This window comes from Rousettus aegyptiacus, unplaced genomic scaffold (genome assembly GCF_014176215.1).
Source record: "Rousettus aegyptiacus isolate mRouAeg1 unplaced genomic scaffold, mRouAeg1.p scaffold_m13_p_5, whole genome shotgun sequence".
NCBI classification, from domain to species: Eukaryota; Metazoa; Chordata; class Mammalia; order Chiroptera; family Pteropodidae; genus Rousettus; species Rousettus aegyptiacus.
In genome coordinates, this window is record NW_023416308.1 from 53,519,387 (window position 1) to 53,544,438 (window position 25,052).

General features: G+C 32.3%; 1 long non-coding RNA gene across 1 annotated transcript; it reads right to left on the reverse strand.

The window, feature by feature from the left end:
* Positions 1–232: 232 nt before the first annotated feature.
* LOC107520203 lies at positions 233–25,052 on the reverse strand. The gene is made up of 3 exons (XR_001599269.1): positions 24,847–25,052; positions 24,637–24,706; positions 233–308 (listed from the first exon to the last, which is right to left on the reverse strand). It is a non-coding gene; the product is annotated as an uncharacterized LOC107520203 (long non-coding RNA).

Sequence of the window (25,052 nt, forward strand, 5' to 3'; positions counted from 1 at the left end):
AGAACACTGGACCAGAAACCATGAGACTGGGGCTCTGGGTTTAGGATAGTCATTTGACAGTATTATGGACATGAAATTTCTATAACTTCTCATTGTTCTTATCCAAATAATGGAGGTAATATTAGCATCCTACTGATCTCACAGAGTGTTGTGAAGATAAATAGACTTCACAGCATTATGGAAATATCTCCAAAATAGCACTTAGCAAACTGCACTATATTCATTTACTTACCTGCCTTCTGCACTAGACTGAAAGTGTTCTTGATCAGGAATTATGTCTGATGCTTCTTTATCTCTCAATGTGTTGCCTGAAACACAATAGGTTTAATAAATCATTGTTGAGTGAATAAGTACTTTAACCAAATGAGTTCTATATAGCAGGCTATGGAAATGTTCAAAGAATATCAAATGATCACCCTCCCCCCGCCGCAAAAAAAAAAAAAAAAAAAAAAAAAACTATCACTGCTAAAACTTGCATATTGGGTGGTCAGCCAGGTTCCCTCTCATATGAAATTAATGAACCCAAAATGAGGACATGCAAACTAATAAATAAGCAATTAATTGGTGAAGAAAGAAAATCAGCAGCTCAATGATGTGGCTATAACTGGTGAAGAAAGAAAATAATAGAATTTTAAAATATTTTCATCAAAGCTATAAAAATAGTGTTTCTGACATTTAATATTCTGATTGAAATTTGAATTTTTGTATTTCAGATGAACATGTCTCAGAAAGAGTGGTCATTCCTGAAGCTGCAAGTACCTCACACTGCCACATGTTTTCAGAATATTGTCACACATTGTAAACCATCAAATATATTAATAGATCTTTTTATCAAGTTTAAAAAAATCAATCCTCCAAAAATAGACAATTAGCTTTATAATAATTTTACAAAGAAACTATACATTAAAGATAATTCCTATAATGCAAATGAAAGCAAAGAGGAAGAGTTGATGTTTCTCTTTGTATCAAAATGAGTTTCTTGCCAGCCACATTATGAAATAAAAACAATAAATACTTAACCATTCTATAAAGAAGTTAAATAAAAAGGTTCTAAAGTATCTAGGGCACCATTAGAAATATAAATTTACAAATACTAGTATTGATTATGTATGATTAACACATAAAAATTCATTTTAAAATATTGTTCATATTTTTATGCATTTGTAATGTATGTAAAATATTGATACAATATAAATTTTACAATAGTGGCAGTAACATGATTTAGAGATAAATACATGTTAGGACTAAGTGTAAAAATTCTTTTTACTGATAGAGTTAAAACTTGTAGACTTCTGAGAAAAAAGTGACAATGACAGCTACCAACTGTTGGTCATATACTGATACTATAAAACGGTGTCCCCCATTATCTTAATCTTCATGATTTTCTATCAATATTATCACTTTATTTTTTAAATGCATAAAATTTGATACATCATAATCATACTTATACCAATTAGATAAGTTGTTATAATAATGAAATTAACATTCATAAACTCGTGACCTAAAAAAAAGAATACTACCCATAACTTTTAAGACACTACTATGCACCTTCCTCCCTTTGTGTCAAACCCACAATGACCACAATCATGAAATTCAGTGCTGGTAATTACTGTGCCATCTTTAAAACCTGTATGTGTATATCCCTAAATACTGTATTTCATTTTATATGCTAGTATACTGTATCTAGGCTTCTATAACTTACCTTTCACTTGTGTTCCCATAATCATTTCACAAATATTTCTTATTAATTTGTAGTGTTATATGTTATATGTGACTGTAAGTACCAAAAGGAACTGCTTCTATTTTTTTCCTATTTCTATTTTTTTCTGTTACATTCACTGCTGCTCTGAACGTTTTTGCGTATTTTTCAGTACATAAATGTGATAGCAAATTTATGGTATATTTCTAGTCTAGTAAAGAAATGACCAGAGAGTAAGAAATAAGCACGCTCAATTTTACAAATAATGCCAAAAGTTTTTTTTTTTTTTTTTCCAAATCGATTAGACCACTTAACACTCTAACAAAGTCAGGTATCTTTATTTTTGCTTACTCAATGGGTTCTCACATGTTCTTAATTTCATTTCTCTTTGTACTAATAGAGGTTAGGATCTTTTCATATACGTCTCATTTCTTTACCATAAAAATTTTTAGAGAATCTAACTTTTTAATTTTTATTATATCGGTAGTCATATTTGGTATTGTTTCTCTGTCCCTTCCTTTCTCTCTTCCCGCCCCCACCTTAATTCATTTTACTAGTTCAATTTTTTTCTTATTAAACATTGATTTCAATTTAATTGACCTCAGTCTTCAGCTTTATAATTTTCTTTCTTCTAATACTTAGGCTTATTATACTATATTATTCTTGTAAAAATAACAATCTAACAGACTGAATATATTTTATGATTACTAGAAATATCCAGAATTGGTAAATCCATTAAGACTGAAAGTAGGTTGGTGGTTTCCAGGGACTCAGTGAAGGGAAGGGAAGAATGGGAAGTAACTGCTTAATATGTAGAGATTTTCTTTTAGAGGTATTGAAAATGATTTGGAACTAGATAAAGTGGTTGTACAACATTGTGAATGTACTAAAACGCAACTGAACTGTTAACTTTAAAATGACTAATTTTATGCTATATGGTTTTCACCTCAATAAAACATAATTTAATTGAACTATTAGTTTATTAATTTTCAACCTTTATGTTTTCTAATAGAGCTATTACTGCTATATATGTTTCCCTAAAATATTGCTTTTGCTGTATTACTGTAATTTTAAAATATATTGATATCATATAATTCTAAGTATTTTCAAAAATTCCATTGAGTTAATATTTGACTCATGTATTTAACCACTGAAACTCTATGTACCCCTTTAAAATGCTTAGTGATTTGTAGGCACTGGCTATTTAATTCCTGAAAGAATATGAGATAAGTGTTATTTCCCCCATTAAGTTGCCTATATAAGAACCTCCCATGCACAAATGTTTAAATCCAGCTACTTTGCATCATCAAATCCAGAGTTCTGTTGTACATACATACAGAAGTTACTGAAAGGCTTCAATGTAAAGGAGTATCATTGTGTAATCAGAGTCCTGTTCTGAGGGAATTTGTATTTTCCAGGCATAAAACTGTAGTGCCATCTCCTTAATATAATTTTTAAAAGCTATCAAAGATACTTACAAAACATTTCTCAGCTATCTTCTTTGATCCTTTGGATTCATCTTTTATCTAAACCAGATTAAAATGTACCAAATGCAGTGTTGGTTTTTAACAAATATGCACTGAATATATTATGTAATGGAGAAAGGCTTAGAAATGATTTTATATTTTGCAAATAAACATGATTGTTCTGTGTTTAAAATGTAAGATCCTTAACAAAAGTAAAAATAAAATTGAAAAAGTCCCTTAATTTTCCCTTTCTTCCACATATGCATTTTACAGGACATTCAGTTTTCTTGGGAGCAGAAACTTTCAGGATTCGTCATGATTACTCGGAAAAACTCCAACAGTCTCTCACCCTCTCCACAGATCCTTTGCTACCGGTGTTGGATCTGCTATGACTGAAGACAGTTTGATCCTAAGTTTACGTTACATTTACTCCTTCTGACTGTTGTTTCTTTAAGTGCAAATTTTCTTTACCAGATCAATAATTTCAATGGGAGCAGTGCAAACATGTGAAAGAGAAGACAGAACTAAAGTAATTAAATAACTGACTTTTTTTTCTCTACAAAGTGTTTCTAAAAGTGTAGATGTTATCTTTGGATATGTTTATGCCTCATTCCTATTCACAGCTAATAATGATATTGGATTGTTCACTGAATGAGGAATATATAAATTCCCTATTAAGTCAGTCCAGATTACACTAAGAAGAGAATCATCAAGATGATTTTCTAAATATTCCGAATTCAATGTTAGCCATTACACTATATGTTAGCCATATACTAGACAAATTAGATAATATCCATTCAAAGAATATAATTTAACAAAAGTTTTGAAAATAATTAGTTAAGTTTCATTCATAGCCATGTATCTAATTTCATTTATTTACTTATTATTGCTTATTCAGTGATAAATATATTGTTCTAATAGAAAATAAAAGCTATTGTGAGAATTGCTTATTTGAGAAACCAGTTTTTAATTGCAAATCTATAGTTAAAGTTTGCTAGTCTGAAAATAATGTTTAATAATGACTAATATTGATTTTGCTTCTAGAATAAATCAGTAAGAAACACAGATTGCATATTCACTTCACTGTGCTAAACACTGCATTGTCCAGTCAATTCTTATATTCATTTACACACAAAAAAAAATCCTTACCTGGAAATATCTTATTCGATACAGCCTACATTTTCCAGGGCTTCACATTTTACAAACCCGTTTATGTGGAGTCATGTAATAAAAAACATTGTTTGCTACTGCTTGCTCTTGTTTCCCTTGCTTTTTCCAGTGTTTAAAGAGAAAACATTAGCAGTGCATGAACCAGCAAAAGAGAGTGTTATTATATACTGATGTATTTAGTCTCATAGTCATGCACTTGCAAAAGTAACTCCCAGGAATAAATGTTTCTAAAATGAACCCAACATGAAAAGAACATTAAAGTGCTATCAACTTTAAATTTTGGAAAATACCTTAGAAATGATCACATCAAATACTCCCTCAATTTATAAATGAGGAAACTCATCTATATCATGCATTACTGGTATAGCCAAAGTTTTTGTAAAATTTATTCAATACGCATCCTGTTACCTCATTTTAGATAGAAGCAGAAGGCCTCATTCAGACTTTTTAACTCTCTTTATTCTTACAAGTGAAAATAGCTCAATACTCAACAAAAATTTATTAAGAAGCTCTTTTTTATTAAATTTATTGGGGTAATATTGGTTAATGAAAATACATAGATTTCAAATGTAAAATTCAATAATTCATATGTATATTGCATAGTGTGTTCAACTGCCAAAGTTAAATTTCCTTTTGTTATCATATATTTGAATATAAATTCAGGAATATTTTGTTAAAAAGCTCTTTTGTGCCAGCTTCTAGAAAACAACGAGAAAGTACCACATCTTGCCTTAAGAAGAGTTCATTGTGTGCGGCATACAATAGTTACTGAAAATATTATAAGTGATCTATAATGAACTTGTACAAAGTGCTATGAGAACAGTGGGTGTTACTCCTTTTTGAAGGTAAATTGCTTGAGGGCTTATATCTTTTCATATTCAGACATCTAACAGCGCCTGTTACATACTTGTTACTCAATAAATATTTGGGCATTTAACAAATCTGAAGGTTTCCCTCTTGGTAAACTTTATGACATGTAAACGATATAGGACAAAATCTTGATTTGGCTAAACAAGTTTATAGTTTGAATAAACCAAACTTTGTAAAGTATAAATAATTTCATGTGCTTGTTGAGATTATGAGCAATGAATGCATTTTTGTAAGATAATAATAACAACATACTAATCTTTTGTCTTTCTTAAAACTAAAATTTTAGGATTTAGCGTTTTAATTCTTTGAAAGCTTTTAAAAGCTTTATAAACTTTTTCAATTTAACTGACAGATACAGTGAGTTAGTTGTTACAAAGCATTGTGGTCCTATTGACAAATGAAGGTTTTCTTTCCTTCCCTACCCTGCAACCTCAGTTTTCTTTACAAGTAGAAAGGTCAATATACTTTTAAAGATCCTCACCTACCACAGTATTCCCTAGAAAAATGTCACTCACACAAGTTGGATGAAAAAATTTTACAAATATCAAGACTCGAATAGGTGGTCTTATTTTATAGATCTTGATAAATCTCTCTAGTCAAACCTTCCCCTCTCCATCTTTTATTTTTCATACAGGCACTCAGTTTAGGAGACACATCAAGGCCTTCCAAGAGCAGAGGGTGGTTTTGCCTAACAAACTTTCTGGGATTCAATGTTTAAGTAATGGAGGATTTCCTTAGGCACCATAATCATTCTCATACCTCATTGTGTTTGCTCACTTACCATGTTCCATGCATATGCTGAGCATTTTGCATGGATTATTGTATTTCAATCTCGTAACAACCCTATAAAGTTGCTATCATTATTATTTGGGGTTCGAGGAGTTAAATGTGTGCAAGTCAAATGGCAACTATTAAACTGAACTGGAATACTCAAACTCTCCAGCTTGGCTTCAATGTCAGTTGCTTAATCCCTACATTACACTGGCTCCTTTCTAGATTATGGAATCTAAGCTATAGAGTTAAGAAAATACCAGGGATTATGGAATAAACTTTATTTTAGAACAATGCTGGGATATTTGCCTATTTATTCCACATGCGATATTCCTCAGGAGTGATGGTGACAGGAATGGAGAAACTTTCATTAGTCAATGCCATATGACTCCCTTCCCCTCTTATCACTCATGCTGTTTGCTGTACTAAGTTGGTTAGTACTTTCTTAAGAGGGCTATATTAGTGAATACTATAATAAGAAAAGAGAAAAATCAACAGGTTGTTCTAGGAAGGTGAATCTGACAAGTGCCTGAAAATTAAACCAATTAAGCCTATCTTACAAGGTAAAAATGATATAGTGGTGTGATTCTTTCAGTTAAATCAGGATTTCAACCAAAAACGCTATGAGTATGTGCTGGCCCCCTACATGAAAATCCAATTTTGAAAGGAACCATGCGTCCTTTAAATTTACTTTGTAAATAAAAGTATAATTCTTAACATAAGGAAAAATCATTAAGGCAGCTGTGCCTTACCTGTATTAAGGACAAATAAGTAAATGTGTCTGAATGTTGTTCACTTAATAAGCAAAATTTATAAGAATATGTGTAGTGTTGAGTGGCTGTAATATCAAAGTAATCGTGATTTTCAATTATCTCACTTACGAGGTTATTCCAAAGCATACTGTACAATTTTATCATAAACTAAGGACAAATGATTCCATTTAGGTATAGTTAAAAAATATGAATGATTTATTTCAAGAACATTAAAACTTTTTCAATGACCATCCTTTATATTTTATTATGCAATTGTGCCTCGGTAATACAAATCACACAGAATGTTACCCTAATTCTCTATGAAATTTTGATATAGAATGGATCATATTTATTTTCCTGGCCTACCTGTCATATACAAGCAACAGGACCATAAATTTCAGAATCTTTACACTAACGGTATATAATCAAAGAAAATTAAATTGGAGGTACATACACTGCACCTAGAATCCAAAATCGTTAGGTAAGATCAATTAAAGACCAGGCTTTGCCATTTAATAGATCTGTGATTATGAATATGTACACTTTCCTCACAGGGCTCTAGAATGGGTAAATAAATTTGACGATCTCTTATAACACTGGAATTCTACAAACTCTGAATATTTGGAGCTTATATAACTGAACTCTGAATGTCAAGTTATAACCCAAGTCTATGTGTTACAACATATTTTCTAAATAGTCTGTTTTCAGTAAACAAGACTGTAACTGTGAAATCTACACGAAAATCAGACTTGTAAACCAAACACTTAACTTGTAGAATTATCATCAGACAGTAGATAAATAATCCTCACTGGCAGAACAACAGTAATTGGGTTAGCACCTACATTTTCAGGTGGAAACTAATCCTGCCCTGACATTACTGAGCAAAGTAATTAGGAAACCTCTCAATCTGCACAAAATCTACATCATGTATGTGGAGTACTAGAAAATGAAAAGTTTTTTAATTAAACTTGGCATTTATGATCTTGCAGCTGCTCCTTTTCATTTCCTATAAAGTGCCTTGATTTTGATACCAGGAGGGATAGAGGTCTCTTAACATAATTCCAGAAAGAAGGTTATATTTGGTTACAAACAAAGGAATTACTAGCTTAATCAGAATAAAAGCTTCCCTAAGGCACAGCTCAGGTAAAACTTTTTGGGGAGGGGGGAATTCAATTAAGTTCCGTCAAGGTTAATGAAGTGAAATTATTTGCATATATTGTAATAAAAGAAGATAAATCATGACCAAGACCATAGAATAAACAGAAAAAGCAATTGTGGACTTTCCAAATACGCGTAGTCCAGAATCTCAGAGACTTTGTAGGTTTTGCAGTTGTTTTAAAGAGGCTGAATCAGGCGTTAGCTAAGTATAGGCTTTTTGCTACTACCTGCGCTGGTTAATAGAAGGTGAACTGGCCAGATCAAAGACACCCATTCAGGTAGCCAGAATCGCAACTAAAAGACAGTTTACACAAAATTTCCAAAGAGAATCAAAGGAAGTTAATCCTATTTGGATGGAAGAGGCAAGGGAACCAAAGGAAATGTGTGAAAAACTTGCAAGCAATGTATCAAGTCTTTGTTACTACATTATCAGTAATTATGTTGATGAAAAGGTAAACCCTAAATTATGCTGTGAAAATGGTGAATAAAAACAAAACACTGACTAGAATGCTCCTAGGTTAATGATTAATGCCTATTAAATGTAACCAAATACTACTGAATTAACAATGTACAAATATATAAAGGGAAAGAAACATTGTCCAATGAAAAGAAGTACACAGAAATATTTAAGTGTCATTCTGGAGTATTAGGAATGGGATTTTTTACTTTTTTCTGTAATTTCCAGGTTTTCAAACTTTTGTTTGCAAGATCTTGTAATATGAAAATATACTTTGCATTTCAGAATACGTATGAGCTATTTACCCAAATAGAGGAGAGAGTGCAAGAACTAAAAACAAAACAAAACAAAGCCTTTCTATGACACATTATGTTAGGATGAAAAACATTTAGGTAAGGAAAAATTCTAAGAATAAAATCAGGAAGAATGATACCTGGGAGTTTTCTTCAGACTCTGATACACTGCAAAACTTATGATTTTATTGCTGAATTGTTGAATCTAAAAAAGTATGCTTTATTTAATCAAGACTAGCTTGTTTATAATTTAAGTTTCAACAATTTCTCAATCTCTGTGGTTTGTTATGAGCAATGCACACATACAAGATCCAGATAAGATTTTCTTTTGCAATTCAAAAATTCATATAAGTATATGATTAGAGGCCCCAAGCAGTTTTATTTTGGGTTCTAAGCTGCACATTTTTAAGTTCCTTAGGGGTATTTAACTTCAAAGACTTCAAAAGCAGATCACTGTGGTCTAATAAAATCTTGGTGGTACTTTTAAGTCTTTCTCAGAATCCCTTTAAAGGCGAATTCAATTACTTTATGCTTTTACAATCAAAATTGCTATTTTCTTTCTTATTCTGTTATGTCAGTATTGGAAGTTTTACCACTTTATCATTGTATTTTTCTGAGATTAGAAAGTTCATTCACTTAAAGCTGTTCTTTGAAAAATGTCTGTAAAATCACTATGAAACATCAATAGAAGGTCAATTAACAATTTATTTTCTAAACCCAACAACAGGAAAAATCATTCATTCACAGTGACATGACCAAAGTTACAGACTTGAAATTTTTATGCTGTTGAGAAAACGACAGCTGTATTTTCAACATAACTATGAAGAATAAGAGTTTCGAAGTAAGACAGATCTGGGTTCAAATCTGTTTCCAGTTTATAAACTGCATGACCTTAGGCACATTTCATTATTGGTAGACTAGGAGCAATGGCGTTGCTTCATTTATTATTTTAAGTATTAAATGAGCTAATACATTTAAAATAATTATCAAACTGCCTGATACCCAAATTTAATAAAGGGTCACTATCTTTGTTGTTATTATTATTGTCATTAATATTGCTGAGTGATATTTTATGCATATTTGCTTCACATGAAATGGCACTAAATAACGTTTAAAGTAAAATTGCTTTACACTCCCCCTACTTATATAGCTTCTTTCCACATTCAATGAATGGATGTGGCTGCTTTCCTGCGGCTGGAATATCATTTACATCTCAGACAATGAGTCTACTTGGAATCCTAAGGAAATGGCCATCCTGGCTGGGAATGAGGATTAAGGAACAGGGTGTCCTACTCTTTTGTCAGGAGGACAAAATACCTTACCACCTACCAAATGTAAAATTGTTAGGTCAGTAATCCTAAATGTCAGCAAACACCTGAGTATCAGAAAGAACTGCAAAAGGAGCAGCATCAGTTGCATGTACTGGCTACCTCAAAGTAATAAAGATAAAGAGAGATCGCAGCACACAGAACAAAATCAAGAAAGAATTAAAACTCCATGCATAAATAGAGTTAAGAAAACATAGAGCTATCCCTTGGATTCAGGAAAGATTGTCCACTGTAATTAATTTATAAGGAACCAACTAGAATTTTCGGAGTAAAAGTATGCTTATAAGGATTTAATCAAGGGCAGAAAAACCTTAATGATAAAAGAACTAAAAATTGAGTATCAGGATATACAGATAGATATATAGATATTCTCAGTTATTGTTTACCACAATCTTATCAGATAGGTAATTGAATTCTAGCTTTTAAATGAAGAAAACAAGTTTCCTAAAAATGCAAGGTATCGTGCAGTCTCCCAAGTGAAAAATGTGAGAAACAATATTTAAATTTCATTTCTTAATTTCCAAACCATCACCATCTCTAGAAAATAACTGAACAATTAATAAGAAGCTGGAGCATTGAAGGGCCCTGAAACATTCCTAAGAGGGATAGAGAAAAACAATTTTGACTCTAGAGAGCCCATGATAAGACAGAAATTCCTCTTATAATCATAGACTAGCACTACCTGATTACCAGCTCCTCAATGGAAGAACTGAACAGGAATGGGTGGTTTTCGGCATATTGGACCCAATACCCTTTACCATAGCAAAGATTTTATATAACCAACCTCTTTCTTTTACTGTGCTGAAATAAAATTAGTAGGTAACTTCTCACTTAATTTCTTAAAAGGAAATTAATATTATGTTCTTATTCTAACCTACAGGAGAAATACATAAAAATCATTTAGAATAAAATAATATGTATTATATTGTGTGAATCATCAGACATGACTATTCTACATAATATGATGGAATAGTCACAGGGGTATGACAGCTCCAAATACAGAGTGATAAAAATTAACTTACTGACAAGTTAAATGGCACACGTGGCTTGCTATCTACCCATAGACAATTCTTAGAAGAATTTCAACCACTAAAAAATTTTTGCTCTTTCAATCTGTATGGTGACTGCATCCTTGAAAATTTAGTGTAATTAAAACCACATAAAACAAAAACAAAAACAAATCATTGTGTACCTATATGTAAGTGGAGTTAGGCTGTTAAGCTCAGACAATAGTGAAAAAGTTTTTCACCATTATGTATACCTCAATTTCAAACTTCATCAGGTTACATGGAAATTCTTTGTTTTATGAAACTGCCACAAGAATTGCAGGAAGTCAAAAACCCTTGCCAAACATTCCCCTCTACCTCTGCCAGCACCAAGAGCACCAAATGCTAGATGTATCCTTTATAATCATTGTTACAACTAAAAAGTCATTCACATTTCTCTAAATCACCATCTGGTGGTAGAAACTGTCATTTTATTATGTCATGAAACAATTCATATGGCATTGAGGTGATCTGATTTGCCTAGTTTAATATCTCATTGATGACTAACTGAAAGAAATGGACTTTGAAGTTATACAGCCCTGAATTCAAATCCCAGCTCTGGAGCTCACTGTCTTATGATCTTAGGCTAGTTGTTTTACCTTTCTGAACCTGCTTCCTCATTGAGAAATGAGAATACAACCATCTCACAAAATTTTGTGATGAAATAAAATAATAAATAATATAGGGATTGGACAATGCCTACCATGATTGCTCAATAAATCATGATTGCTGATATTATGTGATATACCATTAACCATTACAATAAAATATTAAAAATATCTTCAGTACCCTAGAGAGTTTGGAGTTGCTTCCTAGGTTGGGCCTGGCCGGGTGACCTGACATGAAGTAGGGGCACCTGAGGCACAGTAATGGGATCATTAATTTATGTTAGGAAGTTATGATAAATCACTCTTGTCTTTATTCCGTAATTTTTAAAACCCAATATGACTGATAGACTTCCTATAGACATGAACCCCTCTCTTCAAAAAGAAAAATTACTTTTGTAATACAGCTGCTGCTTCTTTATTTTCGTGATTTTTTTTTCTTAAATTAAAACAATTCAATAGGGGATTAGAATACATTTTGAAGTACAAAGTTATTTCCAGAAACAGCAGGAGTGGATGTGTAAAATCTATGAACCATGGACATGCTTATAGACACAGTGAAATACCTAATAATACTGCAATTGTTAAAGCTTTCAAAATAATCTGGCAAAATATGCTATCAACTTTGTTGTTTTACTTTGTAATTGGCTTTAGGATACCAAAGACTTTATTTCTTCTTTTCTCATTCTTAGGAAGATTAGTATTTTTTTCATTCAATAGAATTTCCATTATTTTTATTTTAGGTCTCCACAGTAAAACAATAGAAATAAAAAAATTATTTTGGAGATAATGAAGAAATAAATGAAATAGTCATATCTGACTAGGTCAAAGTGATTTTTTTAAGTTAATTTGCATTTCAATAGAATAGGCAGTCTATGGTAAAAATGATTTCCATTCAACAGAATAGGCAGGGCATGATAAAATGATTTCTATGCAATCCAATATCTTACAATATTAAAATACCTGAAAAAAATAAGCAACATAGGATGATATTAATTTCCTAATAATTAATTTTACTGTTGTTTTAACAAGTAAAAAGCTAATCTATGATGGGGAAGTAACATTTTAGTTAAATAAGCCATATGGAAAATATTTTCTTGAAAATACCACCAAACTATCCATATGAGGTAATGCCATCACCCTAGTTCATTCACAGGAATGAAGGGTAATTTGTAGGACTAGGAGGGTAAGATTGAAGGCTTTTGGAGAATCATAAGGATGGTGCAGAGGAAAAGAAGGCATTGAGCTTTGCACTTACCTCTTGGGAGTGTTTATTAACCAGAGCATATATCCTAAACTAATTCCCTATTCATCAAGCTGTAGAAAACTGTTTTTCAATTAATGTCCACTCCCATGACATATTGTTTTATAATCAAAGGTATAAGCATAAAGGCAGTATGAATGGTTATTTTGTGTTCCACATAAGCAGAAATGTAAAACATATATTTTTACTTAATTTATTTGTATAATTTAACATTTTTTATGATCGTATGTGAAGCGTGTAGACATACCAGTTGTATAGCATCAGTAAGAGAACCAAGTCCCACACTACCACATCTGCCTCAGACTAAGGCTCCGAATAAGATATAAGTACTGTAATGCCCAATAACGCATCACAATAAAGCAGTCTGCCCTCCTATTTGGTGCTTCTTTTGTCCAACCTTTGAAAACAATAATAAAAATTATGAAAGGCAATTAAGAAGAGAAATAGGTTAAAATAAAGATATGATAGATTCCTTTTTAATTGACAATAATATAAAAATTAAGATAATTTAGCAACTAGTAATTTTTTTTTCTTATTACAGCTTGATGTGTGATTATTTGGGCATTGTTTTCCCAAGATTTTTTCTACATAAGTGAATTAATTACAAAACAGAAATTTCTAATGATCTTGGAGCCTATCTTCAAAAGTACTATTTTGCTTCCTAAATTACTTAATTAAAATCTCCACAATTTCCTAAAAGGCCTTAAGAAGCAATACAGAAATGCATCCTAGTATACAAAACAAATACTTTAAAGCTCAGTGAGGCATGTGAAATCCAAGAATGTTATAAAGCCCAGGGGTTAGCTTCAAAGATCAAGCCTACTGCAATTGTGCATGTCGGCTGGCAGGTAACCTAGAAAAATTTTTACTTTTCACTGTATCTGTACTTTACCTTTTATACTTCTGCTCTTGGAAATGATATATTTTCTACAACTGATTCTTAGAGAGGCAAAAAAAGTGTAACATTACACAAAAGAAACAAACTCTTTCATTTAGAAGAATGCAATTCCTTTCACACTATCAGTTCAAACATACAAGGCACATATAAAGAGACCCTGGCTATCTCTCTGGTTATAGAATTTGGAGACAGGAACCTGCTGTCTCAGTTTGCCTTTACTTCTAACTGTTCAGTCCAGGAGAACTCAATTAACAAATTTGGGCCTCACTGCTCCCCATGGAGAAGGACAAGCTTTTTAAAAAGGCTTTTAAAAACCTAGAGAAAAAACTCTTCTTTTTTTTTTTTGTACTTATTTATATTAAGTTTTCAGTGAGTTTTGGGTATATAGAGAGAATTTTTCAGAACTTATCAAAATATGAACTATCAGTGATCAATCTAGATTCAATGAAATCAGTAATATCCCAAGATTCTCTTTAGTTAATAAGTTTTCCTATTCTTCCTAAGGAGGACAGCTTATACAAAAACAAGTACTTCTAGAACATTGGAGAGTGGTAAAATAGCAGCATTTATTTACTCAATAATTATATTAAAATACTGTTAAACAAATTAAAAGTCATCCTGCAGTCATCAAAAGATTAAAGAGTAAAATAAAATTAGATTCCCAAAAGATGTGAGGAAAATTTGGAGCATGAATTAGAATAGGGAGAAAGACTGAAAAACAATGTAATTTAACCATTTAAGCAATAAGAATGATATAGAAACTAGAGCAATAAGAAATGAGGGTAATATGGGTGAGGGGCTCCCGGTTTTCAACAGAAACATGGGAAAACAATAATTTTATGTCCTCTTATAGTTAGCATCAAGTTCAGAATATTTCTCACACATTTACCATAAAAGGTGATGTATGTCACAATGTCCTCTCAAAGAATCTGCATAATCTGGCTTTGAATCTAATTGAACTTTTTCATAATTCCTTTAAGAAACCCTACAAGGAGCAAAGGGATATTATCTGTAACTGTGAAACATAGCAGTAGAAGCAGGTCCGCATCAGCTGCCACTGTCACCAGCACATACAGAATCAAGCTTTCCAGTTGTGTCCCTTCTTGTCTCTCTACCTATTCACTCCTTGCATTATCAAGAGTCCTACTCACTGTCACAACTCCAGCAATGATTTTGTACAGATCCCAAGAAAATGACCATCAGAGAATTTTATCTGGACCCTCAGTTCCTTCGTTCTACCTCCCAGTATAGCCTTACCACACCAGTCATTCAATTCTGCAATGGAGCCCTCAGCATGGAACTCTATGACTTACTTCGGCCCAGTCCGCCCCCTCCTCCTGATTCTGGCATACTCCAGACTGCTATGATCCTGTAACAGTGAGGCTCAAAGATCACCACAGTTTTCAACCTCATAGACCCTTCAGGATCAGGATACTAGTCTTTCAAAACATGCTCAAAAACATGTTCATAAAATTGTATTGAATCCGCACTGTATCAGTTTGCTACCTAGCCATCTACATCTCCCAGTTAACTACTGCCAGATTTTTAATTTTGAATTTTTGAAGAGTCTGACTCTCAGTTTTTATACACAAATGAGGTCCCAGCTCCCCTATGACTATGACTATATCTAGATCATCTTTCTTAGTATTTGACTCTCATCTATACCTACTTATCTTTAGTAGTCCCTTCTACTTATTGATAAATTATGAAGACCTTTTTCTGCTATGTAAGCATCATACCTTGATGTCTCCCTGATGGATCCTTGGGATCTGATTGGTTAAGATAGAACAAAACACCTCCTTTCTCTATTAGGTCTCCAGAAATGTTTCCTTGAATATTCGAGTTGGAATTCCTCTTGCATTAGGGGCTACCTAAAGTTAATGACTCAACAATTATCGAGCTCTACTACTGTGCCTAGGATTCTTTTAGGAAGTAAGAGTTAGAAATAGGAATAAGATACAGACTTTGACCTGGTAAAGAAGAAAAACACATAAAAAGCAATTATACAACAATTATAAAAAATAGCGGTTGAGAACCAACTGTTGGGTTAGGAGAGGACATACCCTATCTTTATGGTCACAAAGGCTCCTGTAGACGACAAACTGAAAGAATGAGTAGGAAAAAAATGACACCCGCAGGAGAGGACAGGATGATCATCAATACTAAAGCAAGAAATAGCATAGAACTTATGGAAACTTCTAAACAGTATTGCTTGGAACATAAAGTGTGAGACAATGATAAGTGATGGGACCAGAAGTACTAAATCATGGAAAGCCTACAATACTATTCTAGAGCCTCAAATGGACTTTAGTTACAGCAACGGTAAAAAATTAGAGGTTCTGCTTGATAGGGTTACTTAGGTCAACAGTTAGTTTATCTGTAGCCTCAAAATTCCCCCTCTGATAATTGTTAGTTTTGGTGAGACAAAGTAAGAGCTATAATTTTAAATCCTGTATTTTTGTAATTGTCTTTGTTTATTAAATTCAAGATATGATGTATGGTTTGCTAACAGTAACTATAATGATTTATAACCTCCCCAAAGGCGTGAAGCAAGGTTGTGTTAAGTGAACACTTTATGCAATCTATTTTACTCAGGAATGCATGACAAACCACAAGAACCCTAAAAGCCGGTTTTACAATATACTTCTAGTCCTCCAGGAAATTCTTCCAGCTCATTTAGACAGTCATTTAGGGACTGATTGCTTATGACTATGCTCTGGAAATGCAAGCTCAAGCAAATATCAGGCCAAACATATGTAAAAGCTTACTAAATAATGACATGAAAGAGAAGAAAGACCTCTATGCTAAGTCAGCATAGTGCTATGAACTACAGTGAACCACAAGCTAACTAAGGTCAAATAGTAGCTGAATAAAAAATGTTTCATCTAAAGATCTTTACCATGCACAAGGATCAGAACCTTCCTCTGACACATTTACAATGCACTGCTGAAAAACCCATCCTGGATCTATTCTTTCTCATTAAATATCACATCTTCAGCTTAGAATTTAAGAGCTATATTAACCTTTCTATATATCCATAATACTTCATTATATGCCAACTGGATCCTCCTTGTACTCTAATCAAACATTTACTTACCCAAACCAACTCACTTAAAATATACATGAATGCCTACATGTACATACACACACACACACACACACACACACACACACACACACAATGCTAATTCCCACCACTTTAATACATTATGTGTTCTATAGTTTTGTGTAATCACTTGTATAATTAACTCATACAAAAGATTTAACTGAGCTCTCCTTTTTTATATGAAGCCGTTTTATGTTATAAAAAGGACATAAGAAATCCTGGATCCTATTGTCATTTTTATTTATAAATGTACCCTACTTTGTGTTCTGGGGGATGTTATTTAAAAATGTACAGTGTATTTTTCCCATTCTATAAAAGGAAACTGATAACAGAATTAATTAATAGGAAGATTATGATGAGGACTGAATGGGTAAATAAGTGAGAAATTGTTTACTACTGGGCTTGGAAAATGGCAAATGTCCAGTAAACATTAGATGAACAGGAATAAATTATCTTATAGAAAACTTGCATTCATTCAAATGATAAGCATTTACTGAGTGTGCCTATTCTATGCCAGATACTGTTCTAGATGCTAGAGACAGGGGAAATAAATGGTATGATTCCTGTCTTCAAAATGATTCACCTCTTTTGGCCCATTCAATTAGGGGAAAAAAGCATGTGTGTGGGTGTGTGTGTATATGTACGTGTGTGTGTGTGTATATATATATATATATATATACACATGTATATGTGTGTGTAGATATATATATATATATATTTAGATGAGAGAGATTTGTAACATTAATGATTTTTTAAATTGTATTTTCAATTCTGACCCATTTATACTGAGAACTAAGATATATTGAATATAATCAAGGAGAAAATAATCCAAAGATAATACTGCTTGCTTTTGATTAAAATTGTTCCACTAAGGAATTATCTATTATTGTTTTCCACAAACTACAGCTATTAGAAATTACAAGTCAACATAAATCTCTTCTATTGCTCTGTTCATCCTGCATCACCCTATTCCAATGACTACTAGGAATAACATCAAAGAATCTTCTTCCTAGTGGACCATGAAATTAAAGCTCAGTAAACTGAAACAGCCAGTGGGTTTCTTTGATGGGTAAGGCCCAGTCTGTGAAGTCAGCAAAAACTAACACCTCTAGCGAAATAATATCGAACTCATGATATAAGGATAGCCTAATGCTAAGGAGAGGCGGCCAAATGTACTCAGAGTAAAGCCTGAGGGGTTTGAGTAGGATACTCAGAGAGTACATGAAAGAAAGCATACCAAGAAATTTACCTGCCATTGTAAATACAATTTTTAAATAATAAAAAATATGGCTTTTTTCCAGAAGAAGAGCTAAAGAAAGCCTTCTAAATACAGAATTGCTACTTGTCGTGGTCACAGGAAAATCTCTTTAATAGTCCCATGATACTTAGGACTTAAACTTTTGGTATTTATGTGTACAATCATGATATTGCATATCATTTTTCTTTATCGATTCAATTTTACAATAATAGAGAATTGGTTTACAATTTATTATTTACTGAGCTCTCAATATATGCCAAACCCCGCCTAATGACTGTATGTGTGTGTATTCATTTAATTTTTATAACAACCCTATGACATAGGCATGTAATTATCTTTATTCTACCAAAGGGAAGACTAAAGCACAGGAAAATTAAGTAATTAAGTAATTAGTCTATGGTCACACAGCTAATATATGACCAAACCAGTATTTAAACCAAGGCAGTTCTACTCCAGAGTTTTCACTCTTAATCACTATTCGCCTATTAAGCACCTACTGCTTACTAGGCTATGTCAAATGTCAAAGGTCCACAGATGAATAAATGTAATGTTTTCCCTTGAGGATATGCAGTCTCATAGAATAAGAGAGTAGGTAATTTTGAGGTGTATTAAAATGTAAAATATGCTATCACAGCAGTATATGCTAGGTTCGACAAAGCTACAAAGGAGAGAGCAATTAATTCTACCTATGGAAGTACAGATGGTCAAGTAAATCTTGAGTTAACCATCGAAATAAGTCTTCTTATTAAAATAGTTCTGCCTTTAGTAAGAAAGAACAACATTTATTGAATGTGTCCCTATGCCACACACTATTCTAAGCACTTCACATAAAACAGCTTACTTAGTGCCCATAAAAACCTTATGAATTAAAAATTTTTCCAGGTACAGAATTTGAGGTACAGAATGCCAGAGTAACTTGAACAAAGTACAAAGGTTTAGGTCCTAGACTGAAACCCAAGAAGTCTGATTCCAGCATCTGAGCTCTTAAATACTATCTTAACTATACCTTTAGAACAAAGAACATACTGTATAGAGACTGTATCAAACTGTAATTGACAACATTGGTTCTAAGTATTCTTGTGACTTCAAAGAGAGTAATTAGAATACATAAGATCTAAAATGCCTGCTTTCCTTCATGCTAGAATCTATTTTAAAATAGCCTAATATAGTATTGAGAGATAAAGCCAATTGTTGTTTTTCTCTAACATATAGTAGAACTGATAGGCAACTGCTAAGAATCCTAAGGAGTTATAAATGAATAAAGAATGAAGAAGATAGTACTTCCTGAGCATCAATGTTTCAGGTGCTGTACACATTTAATCAATCTAATTTAATCCTACAAAGAGCTACCATTATGTTATATATATTAAAAACAGAAATCAGATTATTTACAAAGGATCTTATACCTAATAGATCCAGAGTTCAAATACAGGTTCATGTTACTCATAAAAAAAAAAAAGTTATACATTACTGCTGTTTATCTGGAAATCTAAATGCTGAAAGCATCAGAACAAAGTCCAGAACTGTTACCCAAAAGTTATCATAAGCTGTGTTTAAAATCATTGTAAATTAAAGCAGAACTTGTTGTATTTGAAGCATGAAGTAATGGTACAATCTACCTCCCTGGGAAGATCTATCAGGGACAATTCAGTATCTCAGTCGCTTCATGATCATCCATGTAATAGACTGGATAATGAATCAGATAATCCATTGTAATGAATTACTGCAATGATGTCACAGAGGCATCACTAATAATTCACAGGTTCAAGGTTATTTAGTACTCCAGGTTCAAGGTTATTTGTTTTCACTAAAAGCAGTGTTATTTTATCATTGTAAATCTTCGGGTTTGAGATGTATGAAGTCTAGTTACATCATTTATTTCAAATAGGCCAGACCCCAAGCTATACTATAACAATGGAAAATTAAAAAACAAAACAAAACAAAACAAAATGGGGGAAATAACTAAAAGAGAAATAAAATGGGACTAAAGATGGCAAAATAAATTAGTATTACAAAATTTCCCTTCATTAAAACATAGATATAATTATTTTTTACATATGCAGCAATTAAATAAGGAAAAGGAAAAAATCCTTATGACAGGAGGTTTATAATCATGGCCATGAAAAGAATGATAACACGGCCATTTCACATTTCAACATTCTTGTCCCTACTTCCAGAAGCAATGCTGAACAAAAAGGTTTAATAGACAAAATTCTGAGAGTTTTAATGAATACCCTCCAATGTGTAGATATAGGCCAAAGGAGAAAATAGGAAATTCTAAAAACTAAATAAATAAGGCAAATCACTGATACTGGAAACCCCTACATGTCACAAAAGAATCTTAGTAAAAGGAATGATAACTAAGACTTATCGGCTTCCAGGCCCCAGTTTGTAGAGGTGTACCCTCATGAAGCACTGCCTGGAATGACAGCAATTAGGATCTCAGAACAGAGAGCAGATGCTAGGTATTCAGTAGACCAAATACTTTCTTTCCATACTCATTTACCCTCACACTATGAAATAGTGTCTTCGAAGTAGTCAGATTAAGCACAAGCGAGATGAAAATAAATGTAATGCCAACTACACACATGCCGCAGCAAAAATGCAAAATAAAAATATAACAGCAGACAAATGAAAAAAGAAAAACCAGTTGAGAAAAAAAGATAAACAAGAGAAGTAGATTTTTTGCAATTGTCTCATGTTAGATAAATGCTCAAATACATAAATATATATATTTAAAAAAATCTCAAGAAAGAAAACAATAAAATGTGACGAAGTAAGTTGTAGACTAAAGGAAAATGTTGAGAACAAATACAGCACCATTTCTTACTTAATAAATTAGAAACAAAAAGAAACAATAGACGTTTCTAAAAATCAAATTAATAGTATGGAGACTAGGTAAAGTTAATCTCAGTGATTGCAGAAGTAAAAATAAATAAAAAAATAAAAACAACTAGAAAGATGACTATTGCTAGGCAGATAGAGTGAGGATGACTAACATGAAGATAATTATTATATTTTAAATAAAAGGTGTCTAACACATCTAATAGGAGAAGTGATCAGAGATGCCCACTGAAACAGGAAGAACTGAACTGGCAACATATGATAATAGAATGTACCAGTCAAAGGTAGATAAGTTAATTTCAAGATAAATTCTGGTTAAATTAATGAAATGCAAAGATAAAGTGTTAATGAGCAAGAGAACTATAAAAATGTATGAGGATGTTAATTAATTCACCTATCATAACAAATATTTAAAGCATGAGATTAAAAAAAAAATGATCCTCACTTCTTAATGATTTTTATAATCTCTTTTCTTAAGAGGGGTCCTTTATAAAATATTAACTTGGGTTGAATAAACATTTATATGAACTTCATTAATTTCATCAATTATACTTTGGTTTCCTTTCATCCGTTAGATTTACATAAAATCAAATCTATTGCTTTTTATTTTAAAACCATATGAAATAATTTCTTGTAAGATTATTTTCCTTTCTAGTTATTGATCCATTATTTCTAACACATATTCAAAGAGAGAATTCTGAAATAATATTCAAAAAATGTTAACACAGTTATTTCTTGGTAATGAGACTTTTTGGTGTCTAAGACTCACTGCTTCCCTTTTTACAATTTTCAGTATTATAAAAAAAATACATTTCACTGAGAATTTATTCATTTGTTTATTTTAAGGAAAACATTTATATAGTGCTTACTATGTTCCAGGGATTATTCTAAGTGCTTTATAAACATTAATTCAATTTTCATAACAAAATTATAAAATATTATACCCATTTTTTTTATGAAGAAACTGGCCACAGAAAGGTTAAGTGCTTTCCTCAAGGTCACCCATGCAGAAAGTGGCAGAGTCTGGATTCAAATCTAAGCACTTGGCTCCAAAGACTATACTACTTTTACATACTATTCTGTGCTGACTCTAATAAATCATTTTAATAAAGCCTGTAGTTTTAAAAAGTGGTTTAAAAGGCTATATAGTACAGAAAGTCAGCACTTAAAAATTCTGAATACAAGAATTATAGTACTAATCAGTCATCTTCAACATCTAGTGACAATTTTTGATTCCCTCAGCTTAGTCTTTGTGAATAATTGTTACCTATAATTCTCAAGATCTGAAAAATTTAAACCCCTATCAAATGGTAATAAGGTGAAGACACAGTTTGGGAAGTAATAAAGTGATTTAATAACCAGATGCATCTTATGAAGACAAGTATTCCTATATTCTGGAGATGTCTACATATACAAATCAATTTGACTCAATTCTGATGAAATAAAATAACTTATTTTTATATTCATTTAAATTTAACTTTCTGCATGGGTATTATGTAATAACTGAATGATTACATTTTTCCATTGGGCGTTTAAACAGATACAACCTGATTCAGGAAGGAAAAAAAGTTACTTTGACACTTCATCAATCAATTACTATTTATTAAGTTTTCACCAAATGCTGAGTCTTCTACTGTACTAATTTCACCCATGGCTTCAGATCCTGAAACAAGAATGCGCTCCTTGGAATAGTAATAAAGGGAGTGACTTTATTGAGAATTATTCTATGAATGGCATAAAACTTTTATCATTTAAAATATTTTATGTTGTTTTAAAAATACTTTATGTTTCTGTGCAAAATTAAAGCATATTGTCATAATTTATATTTCATTCTGGTATTTCTCAATTAGCTATAATTTTATTGATTGTTAACAATATCCCACTTTTAATAGGAAAATAATGTATATTTCATTCTGTGAAGTGTTAAAATGCTAGAAAGTTATTTAATAATATAAAAGATATCACTGAATATAGTTCTTTAGATGTCACCTTTGATGCTGGAATTATGTCTAACTTTTAGGGGCTTTTGATCTCCATTTTACTTCAAAAGCTCACATTGTTCATAATATGCTTTTGAAATTTCAAAATAAAAATGGATAGAAAAATAAGAATACTTAAAATTGAAAATGTAATTTAACATTCGGTTGTAATGGCCCAGTATGCTACTGGCATCCATGAGATGAAAAACATAGTAACAATTTTAAACATTTGTGTATACATCAGTGCCAAGTGCCTTTGTCATGTTCAATGCAAAAATAAATAAGTAAGTAAATAAATAAATAAATAAATAAATAAATAGCTGACAGATAGCTAGCTAGCTAGCTAGCTAGATAGATAGATGATAGATAGATAAAAAAGAAAAAAGCTTCATAATGGTGAGTTACCAATCTTAAACTTCGAATGGGCAAGAGCAGCCCATAAATACCCTGAATCCAGAAGTTTCATTGGACTACATCCAAAACAAAAACTGAGAAGAGCAAAAGGATTAAAATGAGAACAGATGTTATACGTGTTAAAAAATGAGAGAGTGGAATCAAGAATCAATAACACTCAGCGGGAATAAAAGTGAAATGTGTATAAGTTAGGAGTAATCAAAGGAAGCCAAATAAATTACACAACTACAATGAAACATTAGTTATCCAAGGCTTGTTTAAAGGATTATCCATCATGTAATGCATGAGTTTCAGGATCTTTACAGATGTAGAATTGATACAGATATCATAAAATCTATCTTCCACAGGTTCTTTGTCCCTACCCCCACTCAAATCACACAAACATGCAAATTGTATAAGAACTATATTGAAATTCATTGCATTGGACTAAAGAAACTAGTTGTTTCACATTTTAGACATGTTTGTCTTCCCAGTTTAAAATTCTCTACCTCATCTTTCTGGGAAACTGCTGATCATCCTTCAACCAGTGCAAGTGCTGCTCTGTAAAATCTCCAAAAGTTCTCTACTCCTGAATTTGAAATGATCTTTTCTACTTTATGGATCCCACTGTATCCTGCATGTACCTTTTTTACTGTATACATCATGCCATGTTCACGATTATTTATAATGTGTGTTCTCTACTGGGTTCTGCAGTTAGATGTCACATATTTGTATAATTTTCCGACATGCCAGGTGCCTGTGACACATAAGACACATTAGTTGGCACATAAGAGTCTCTCAATACTAGAATTAGTAAACTTGATAAAAATCTATGGGGAATCTCTATCGATAAAATAAAAAGGAAAGTATGTTAGCGATCAAACCCTGAACCAATATCTTTTACATATCTTGATAACTTATTTTGTATTTTAATAGTATAGGAACAAACAGTAGAGTGAGGTTATTGGAGGAGGTCATCAAAAGAATGTGACTGCAGGTTGACTAGCAAGCTGTACCCACGCAGTTAGAGGTTTTTCACCCTCTCCCCTGTTTTTGGAATTTATGTTCTGCCCACCATTCTCACACTAGGAGCTGTTTTAAGGAGACAGCCTTAATAGAGTAAGGTGTTGAGACCATCTGAACTGAATACGTGATTAAACTCAGTTAAGACCTCTATATAAACTTTCGAGGATTCTGACAGTTGGGTGCAGAGACCTATTCCTTTTTCAGTGTCCAAGATAAGCCTCATATGTAAGTTCCCGGTGCTTATTAAACCTACCTCTTATCCATCAGGAGTGATCTGCCTCTTCCCTCTCTCCTTGTTCCAACTTCAGTTTTCAGCTGGGAAGCTTCCAAGATTTCGAATCAACAGAGGTTAAAAAAAAAAAGAAGTTATTTCAGAGTTCCGCATGAATAAACAACTGGAATCACACACATACACACACACACAAAATCACAATGAATATATGTTGAGGCCTACGTAGCATACCTAGAACAAGGAGAATTAATTACTCTGCTCTTCACGGCAAATGTTCTAGGGACAGGCAGAGATGTTATTCGCGGAGAAATTTTTTGACTCTTAAATTGCTGAGAAGGAAAACTGGCCCCAATGATAGCAGCATCCACGATGAGGAGTTCTTGGTGTCTCAGAACCAGCTGTGGACTGTGTACGCAGAGGAAAACCACGTTCGAATT